General features: G+C 39.7%; 1 non-coding gene across 1 annotated transcript; it reads right to left on the bottom strand.

Moving 5' to 3' along the window:
• Positions 1 to 1,758: 1,758 nt before the first annotated feature.
• LOC112745150 (small nucleolar RNA R71) lies at positions 1,759 to 1,866 on the bottom strand. Its single transcript, XR_003173093.1, has one exon. It is a non-coding gene; the product is annotated as a small nucleolar RNA R71 (small nucleolar RNA).
• Between the last annotated feature and the right edge of the window lie 7,605 nt (positions 1,867 to 9,471).

Here is a 9,471-nt window from a genome sequence, read left to right as displayed (position 1 = left end):
AAAAATCAAAAATATTTTATGTTTCTTGTTTGAGTCTAGTATCAATTTTTAAGTTTGGTGTCAATTGCATTCTTCTTGCATTTTTCGAAAATATGCAATATGTTTTTCATTAATCTTCAAGTTGTTCTTAATGATTTCATTGCTCTGATCTTTAAATTCTCTTGTTTTGTGTGTTTTATTGTTTCTCATATGCATTCTCAATTTGTTAGTGTCTCCTATATGAAAATTTTTAAGTTTGGTGTCTCTTAGTTGCATTTTTTATTGTTGTTTCTCATCATCAAAAATTCAAAAATATTTTCAAAACTGTCTTTTCAAGTCAATAATACAGAAAATTGAAGATTCAGAACATTCAGCAGAGGAATCAAACGGAAAAAGCTGGGCGTTCAAAACGCCCAGTGAAGAAGGAAAACTGACGTTTAAACGCCAGCCAGGTACCCTGACTGGGTGTTTAACACCCAAAAAGGTAGGATTTTGGGCGTTAAACGCCAGAATGGATGCCATTCTGGGCGTTTAACACCAGGATGACACTAGAGGGAAGATTTTGTTTTTGATCCAAATTTTTTTTCAAATCTTCATAATTTTCCAAAATCAAATCTTTTTCAAATCATATCTTTTCAATCATATCTTTTCAAAATCAATTTCTTTCCATTTTATATTTTTATTACTATTTTCGAAAATCCTTGCTAAAATTAATGATTTACTTCAAAATTTTCAAGTTGTTACTTACCTATTAAGAAAGAATCAAATTTTAAATTTTAAGAATCATATCTTTTAATTTCTTGTTAATCAAGTAATCCACTGTAACTTTAAAACTTTCTCTTTTTAATTTGATTTTCAATCATATCTTCTCAATCATATCTTTTCAATCACATCTTTTTTTCAAAATTAATTCTCAATCATATCTTTTTAATTTCTGATTTCAAAATCTTTTTCAAAAATCAATTGATTTCTTTCTCAATCTTAGTTTTCGAAAATCAATCACCAAATTTTCAAAATTTTTTACTTTAATTTCGAAAATTCTTTCCCTCTTCTCACATCCTTCTATTTAAAGGACTAACACTCCTCCTCAAGATATAATTCGAACTCCCTCCTTCTTTATATGTTTGAATTCTCTTCCATCTACCTCCTCCTTCTATTCTTCTTTTCCTCTGATACCTCAAGGAGTCTCTATACTGTGACATAGAGGATTCCCTACTTTCTTGTTCTCTTCTCTTTCATATGAGCAGAAGCAAAGATAAAGGCATACTTGTTTAAGCTGATGCTGAACCTGAAAGGACCTTGAAGAGAAAGCTAAAAGAAGCTAAAGCATAATTCTCTTTAGAGGGCCTAACAGAGCTCTTCAAGGAAGAAGAAACCATGGCAGCCGAAAATAACAATGCCAACAATGCAAGGAAGGTGCTTGGTGACTTTACTGCACCTACTCCCGACTTCTATAGGAGAAGCATCTCAATCCCTGCCATTGGAGCAAACAACTTTGAGCTTAAGCCTCAATTAGTTTCTCTAATGCAACAGAATTGCAAGTTTCATAGACTTCCATTGGAAGATCCTCATCAGTTCTTAGCTGAATTCTTGCAAATCTGTGACACTGTCAAGACCAATGGGGTTGACCCTGAAGTCTACAGACTTATGCTTCTTCCTTTTGCTGTAAGAGATAGAGCTAGGACATGGTTGGATTCACAACCTAAAGAAAGCCTGAACTCTTGGGAAAAGCTAGTCAACGCCTTCTTGGTAAAGTTCTTTCCACCTCAAAAATTGAGCAAGCTTAGAGTGGAAGTCCAAACCTTCAGACAGAAGGAAGGTGAATCCCTTTATGAAGCTTGGGAAAGATACAAGCAATTGATCAGAAGATGCCCTTCTGACATGCTTTCAGAATGGAGCATCATAGGTATTTTCTATGATGGTCTGTCTGAACTATCCAAGATGTCATTGGATAGCTCTGCTAGAGGATCTCTTCATCTGAAGAAGACGCCTGCAGAAGCTCAGGAACTCATTGAAATGGTTGCAAATAACCAATTCATGTACACTTCTAAAAGGAATCCTGTGAATAATGGGATAGCTCAGAAGAAAGGAGTTCTTGAGATTGATACTCTTAATGCCATATTGGCTCAGAATAAAATATTGATTCATCAAGTCAATATGATTTCTCAGAGTCTATCTGGAATGCAAGCAGCAACAGGCAGTACTAAGAAAGCTTCCTCTGAAGAAGAAGCTTATGATCCCGAGAACCCAGCAATGGAAGAGGTGAATTACATGGGAGAACCCTATGGAAACACCTATAATCCTTCATGGAGAAACCATCCAAATCTCTCATAGAAGGATCAACAGAGACCTCAACAAGGTTTCAACAACAATAATGGTGGAAGAAACAGGTTTGGCAATAGCAAGCCTTTTCCATCATCTTCTCAGCAACAGACAGAGAATTCTAAGTAGAGCCACTCTGACTTAGGAACCATTGTCTCTGATCTAATCAAAACCACTCAAAGTTTCATGACTGAAACAAGGTCCTCCATTAGAAATTTGGAGGCACAAGTGGGTCAGCTAAGTAAGAAAATTACTGAACTCCCTCCTAGTACTCTCCCAAGCAATACAGAAGAGAATCCAAAGAGAGAGTGCAAGGCCATAAACACGTCTCACATGGCCAAACTTGGAGAGGAGGAAGAGGAAGTGATCTCCACTGAGGAAGACCTCAATGGACGTCCACTGGCCTCCATGGAGTTCCTTGATGAGGAACCATGGGAATCTGAGGCTCACACTGAGACCATAGAGATTCCATTGAATTTACTTTTGCCATTCATGAGCTCTGATGAGTATTCTTCCTCTGAAGAGGATGAAGAGGTTACTGAAGAGCAAGTTGCTAAGTACCTTGGAGCAATCATGAAGCTCAATGCCAAGTTGTTTGGTAATGAGACTTGGGAGGATGAACCTCCATTGCTCATCAAAGAACTGGATGACTTGACTAGGCAGAAATTACCTCTAAAGAGACAAGACCCTAGAAAATTCTCCATCCCTTGTACCATAGGCACCATGACCTTTGAGAAGGCTATGTGTGACCTGGGGTCAAGTATAAACCTTATGCCTCTCTCTATAATGAAGAAGCTAGGGATCATTGAGGTACAAACTGCAAGAATCTCACTGGAGATGGCAGAAAATTCAAAGAAACAGGTTTATGGACTTGTAGAGGATGTTTTGGTAAAGGTTGAAAACCATTACATCCCTACTGATTTCATAATCCTAGAAACTGGGAAGTGTATGGATGAATCCATCATCCTTGGCAGACCCTTCCTAGCCACAGCTAAAGCTGTGATTGATGTTGACAGAGGAGAATTGATCATTCAAGTGAATGGAGACTCCATTATGTTTAAAGCTCAAGGATATCCCTCTGTCACCATGGAGAGGAAGCATGAAGAGCTTCTCTCAATACAGAGTCAAACAGAGCCCCCACAATCAAACTCTAAGTTTGGTGTTGGGAGGTTCCAACATTGCTCTGAACATCTGTGAGGCTCCATGAGAGCCACTGTCAAGCTATTGAAATTAAAGAAGCGCTTGTTGGGAGGCAACCCAATTTTTACTTATTTTTCTATTTTCTTTTGTTATTTTATGTTTTTTGTAGGTTGATGATCATGTGAAAGTCACAAAAACAATTGAAAAAGCAAAAACAGAAGGAAAAATAGCATGAACAACAGAATACCCTGGAGGAGAACCTTACTGGCGTTTAAACACCAGTAAGGGTAGCAGAATGGGCGTTAAACACCCAGTCTAGCACCATTCTGGGCGTTTAACACCAGAAATAGGCACCAGACTGGCGTTTAACGCCAGGAATGGGCAAGAAGCTGGCATTAAACGCCAGAAATGGGCAGCATCCTGGCGTTTAACACCAGGATTGGCAGCAAGGGGCGTTTTGCACGCCACATGGTGCAGGGATGAGAAATTCTTGACACCTCAGGATCTGTAGACCCCACAGGATCCCCACCTACCCCGCCTTTCTCTCTCTTCTTCACCCATTCACCAATCACCTCAATACCTCTTCCCCAAAACCCCTCACCTATCAAATCCCACCATTCTCTTCACCACTCACATCGATCCTTCATAAAATCCCACCTACCTCACCATTCAAATTCAAACCAATTTCCCACCCAAACCCACCCATAATGGCCGAACCATACCCCCTCTCTACTCCTATATAAACCCATCTTCACTCCTTCATTTTCACACAACATACACACTACCCATCCCCCTTGGCCGAAACATAAAGCCCCCTCCATCTCCTCTATTTCTTCTTCTTTCTTTTTTTGCTCGAGGACGAGCAACCTTCTAAGTTTGGTGTGGTAAAAGCTAAAGCTTTTTGTTTTTCCATAACCATTTATGGCACGAAAGGCCGGAGAAACCTCTAGAAAGAGGAAAGGGAAGGCAAAAGCTTCCACCTCCGAGTCATGGGAGATGGGGAAATTCCTCTCAAGGGTGCATCAAGACCACTTCTATAAAGTTGTGGCCAAGAAGAAGGTGATCCCCGAAGTCCCTTTTAAGCTCAAAAAGGGCGAATATCTGGAGATCCGACGTGAGATTCGAAGAAGAGGTTGGGAAGTTCTCACCAACCCCATGTAACAAGTCAGAATCTTAATGGTTCAAGAGTTATATGCCAATGGATGGATCACCAAGAACCATGATCAAAGTGTGAACCCGGACCCCAAGATTTGGCTTACAATGGTCCGAGGGAAATACTTAGACTTTAGTCCGGAAAATGTAAGGTTGGCATTCAATTTGCCTATGATGCAAGGAGATGCACACCCATACACTAGAAGGGTCAACTTTGATCGAAGGTTGGACCAAGTCCTCATGAACATCTGTGAAGAGGGCACTCAATGGAAGAGAGATTCAAAAGGGAAGCCGGTTCAACTAAGAAGGCATGACCTCAAGCCCGTGGCTAGGGGATGGTTGGAGTTTATCCAACGCTCAATCATTCCTTCTAGCAACCGGTCTGAAGTTACTATAGACCGGGCTATCATGATTCATAGCATCATGATTAGAGAGGAAGTAGAAGTTCATGAGGTTATATCCCAAGAACTCTACAAGGTGGCGGACAAGTCCTCCACTGTGGCAAGGTTAGCCTTCCCTCATCTCATTTGTCACCTCTGCAATTCAGCTGGAATTGACATAGAGAAAGACATCCTCATTGATGAGGACAAGCCCATCACTAAGAAAAGGATGGAGCAAGTGAGAGAACCTCACCAAGAGCATGAGGAAACTCCTCATCATGAAATCCCTGAGATGCCTCAAGGGATGCATTTTCCTCCACAAAACTATTGGGAGCAAATCAACACCTCCCTATGAGAATTAAGTTCCAACATGGGACAACTAAGGGTGGAGCACCAAGAGCATTCCATCCTCCTCCATAAAATTAGAGAAGACCAAAGAACCATGAGAGAGGAGCAACAAAGGCAAGAAAGAGACATTGAGGAGCTCAAACACTCCATAAGATCTTCAAGAGGAAGAACAAGCCGCCATCACTAAGGTGGACCCGTTCTTTAATTTCCTTGTTCTTTATTTTCTGTTTTTCGAAAATTGTGCTTTATGTTTATTTATGTTTGTGTCTTTATTACATGATCATTAGTGTCTAAGTGTCTATGCCTTAAAGCTATGAAAATGGATCCATCACCTTTCTTAAATGAAAAATGTTTTTAATTGAAAAAGAAAAAGAAGTGCATGAATTTCAAATTTTAAAACAGTTTAATTATTTTGATGTGGTGGCAATACTTTTGTCTTTCTGAATGAATGCTTGAACAGTGCATATTTTTGAATTTGATTGTTTATCAATGTTAAAATTGTTGGCTCTTGAAAGAATGATGGGAAAAGGAGAAATGTTATCTGATGATCTGAAAAATCATAAAATTGATTCTTGAAGCAAGAAAAAGCAGTGAAAAGCTTGCAGAAAAAAAAAGAGGCAAAAAAAAAAGAAAAGAAAAAAGAAAGAAAAAGAAAAGCAAGCAAAAAAAGCCAATACCCCTTTAAACCAAAAGGCAAGGGTGATAAAAAGGATCCAAGGCTTTGAGCATCAGTGGATAGGAGGGCCCACAGGAATAAAATCCTGGCCTAAGCGGCTAAACCAAGCTGTCCCTAACCATGTGCTTGTGGCGTGAAGGTGTCAAGTGAAAACTTGAGACTGAGCGGTTAAAGTCGTGGTCCAAAGCAAGAAGAGTGTGCTTAAGAACCCTGGACACCTCTAATTGGGGACTCTAGCAAAGCTGAGTCACAATCTGAAAAGGTTCACCCAGTTATGTGTCTGTGGCATTTATATATCCGGTGGTAATACTGGAAAACAAAGTGCTTAGGGCCACGGCCAAGACTCATAAAGTAGCTGTGTTCAAGAATCAACATACTTAACTAAGAGAATCAATAACACTATCTGGATTCTGGGTTCCTATAGATGCCAATCATTCTGAACTTCAAAGGATAAAGTGAGATGCCAAAACTGTTCAGAGGCAAAAAGCTAAAAGCCCCGCTCATCTAATTAATACTGATCTTCATAGATGTTTTTGGAATTCATTGTATATTCTCTTCTTTATATCCTATTTGATTTTTAGTTGCTTGGGGACAAGTAACAATTTAAGTTTGGTGTTGTGATGAGCGGATAATTTATACGCTTTTTGGCATTGTTTTTAGTATGTTTTTAGTATATTTTAATTAGTTTTTATTATATTTTTATTAGTTTTTAAATAAAAATCACTTTTCTGGACTTTACTATGAGTTTGTGTATTTTTCTGTGATTTCATGTATTTTCTGGCTGAAATTGAGGGACCTGAGCAAAAATCTGATTCAGAGGCTGAAAAAGGACTGCAGATGCTGTTAGATTTTGACCTCCCTGCACTCAAAGTGGATTTTCTGGAGCTACAGAAGCCCTATTGGCGCGCTCTCAATTGCGTTGGAAAGTAGACATCCTGGGCTTTCCAGCAGTATGTAATAGTTCATACTTTGCCCGAGGTTTGATGACCCAAACAGGCGTTCCAAGTCAGCTCAAGAATTCTGGCCTTTAACTCCAAAACTGGCACACAAGCTGGAGTTAAACGCCCAAACTGGCACAAAAGCTGGAGTTTAACTCCAAGAAAAGTCTCTACACATGGAAGCTTCAATGCTCAGCCCAAGCACACACCAAGTGGGCCTGGAAGAAGATTTCTGCATTAATTACTGATTTCTGTAAACCCTAAGCTACTAGTCCTCTATAAATACGACCTTTTGCTATTGTATTTAAAAATCTTTGACTCATAATTTCATACACTTGATCACGTTTTGGGAGCCTGGCCTCACGGCCATGCCTAGACCTTGTTCTTATGTATTTTCAACGGTGGAGTTTCTACACACCATAGATTAAGGTGTGGAGCTCTGCTGTTCTTCATGAATTAATACAAAGTACTATTGTTTTTCTATTCAACTCAAGTCTATTCCTTCTCTAAGATATTCATTCATTCTTCAAATTGATGAATGTGATGATCCGTGACACTCATCATCATTCTCACCTATGAACATGTGCCTGACAACCACCTCTGTTCTACTAGCAATGGCTTGAATGCGTATCTCTTGGATTTCTAATCTAAGATTGGAACCTTCGTGGTATAGGCTAGAATTATTGGCGGCCATTCCTAAGATCTGGAACGTCTAAACCTTGTATGTGGTATTCTGAGTAGGATCTGGGAAGGGATGAATGTGACAAGCTTCAAACTCGCAATTGTTGGGCGTGTGACAGACGCAAAAGGATCAATGGATCCTATTCCAGCATGATCGAGAACCGACAGATGATTAGCCGTGCGGTGACAGCACATTTGGAACGTTTTCACTGAGAGGATGGAAAGTAGCCATTGACAACGGTGATGCCCAACATAAAGCTTGCCATGGAAAGGAGTATAAATGATTGGAAGAAGGCAATAGGAAAGCAGAGGTTCAGGGGGAACAAAGCATCTTCATACGCTTATCTGAAATTCCAACCAAAGAATTACATAAGTATCTCTATCTTTATTTTATGTTTTATTTATCTTTTAATTATCAATTCTCCATCACCATCTGAAGTCACCTGACTGAGATTTACAAGGTGACCATAGCTTGCTTCAAGCCGACAGTCTCCGTGGGATCGACCCTTACTCACGTAAGTTATTACTTGGACGACCCAGTGCACTTGCTGGTTAGTTGTGCAGAATTGTGATAAAGTGTGATTCATGTTTAAGAGCTCCAAGTCCTTTGGCGCCATTGTTGATGATCACAATTTCGCATACCAATGTACTAGTGAGCATTAAGGGGCTTACATTTCCCGTTGATTTCTACATCCTGGAAATGCTCCCCAATGACTCAGGACGACCGTCATCAATCCTGCTTGGAAGACCATTCCTGAAAACTTCAAAGTTCAAGCTGGATGCATTCTCAGGAACTTACTATTTTGAGATAGATGGCAGAACAGTGAGTTTCAGTTTAAATGAAGCTATGAAGCATCCTCCGGAAGTTCATTCTATCTTCCAATGCGACATTATTGATGAAACTGTAGCTGAAGTTCACCAGGAAGAATTAGAAGAGATGTATATGGAGCAAGGTCCAAGTGTGGGGACACTTTCTGAAAACAATGAGAAGACTTTACCATTATCACCCGCCCCAGATGATCCAGAGCCTAGCTATGAGCAGAAAATAGAATTAAAGCCCCTTCCTCCATACCTCAAGTATGCTTAGCTTGAGGACAAGCAAATGTTCCCAGTCATCATTGCAAAGGAACTCACTTCTCAACAAGAAGAACAACTACTCAGTGTACTGAGAAAAGATAAGAAAGCAATTGGATGGAGCTTGGCGGATATAGTAGGCATTAGTCTCCAAGTTTGCGAACACAGAATATTCTTAGAAGAGGGAGCAAAGCCTGTCCGTCAGCCTCAAAGAAGATTGAATCCCACCATCTTAGAAGTTGTCAAGAAGGAAGTGACCAGGATACTTGAAGTAGATATCATTTACCCGATTTCAGATAGTGAATGGGTCAACCCAGTACAAGTAGTGCCCAAGAAGTCTGGAGTCACGACAATAAAGAATGAGCATGAAGAGCTTCTGACAACTAGAGTGCAAAATTCATGGAGAGTTTGCATTCACTATAGGCGTCTCAACCAAGCCACTCGCAAGGATCATTACCCCTTGCCATTCATTGATCAAATGCTTGATCGCCTGTCAGGTAAATCTCATTATTATTTTTTAGATGGTTATACAGGATACTTTCAAATTCATATAGCTCCTGAAGATCAGGAGAAGACCACTTTTACATGTCCCTTTGGAACTTATGCTTATAAGAGAATGCCCTTTGGCTTATGCAATGCACCAGCTACTTTCCAAAGATGCATGATGAGTCTTTTCTCTAATCTTATTGAGAACTGTATGGAGATTTTTATGGATGATTTCAGCATATATGGTGATTTATTTAGCCTTTGCTTGGATAGTTTATCTAGAGTGTTAGACAGA

This window comes from Arachis hypogaea, chromosome 14, assembly GCF_003086295.3.
Source record: "Arachis hypogaea cultivar Tifrunner chromosome 14, arahy.Tifrunner.gnm2.J5K5, whole genome shotgun sequence".
Taxonomy (NCBI): domain Eukaryota; kingdom Viridiplantae; phylum Streptophyta; class Magnoliopsida; order Fabales; family Fabaceae; genus Arachis; species Arachis hypogaea.
This window is presented reverse-complemented; position numbering and strand designations above follow the sequence as displayed.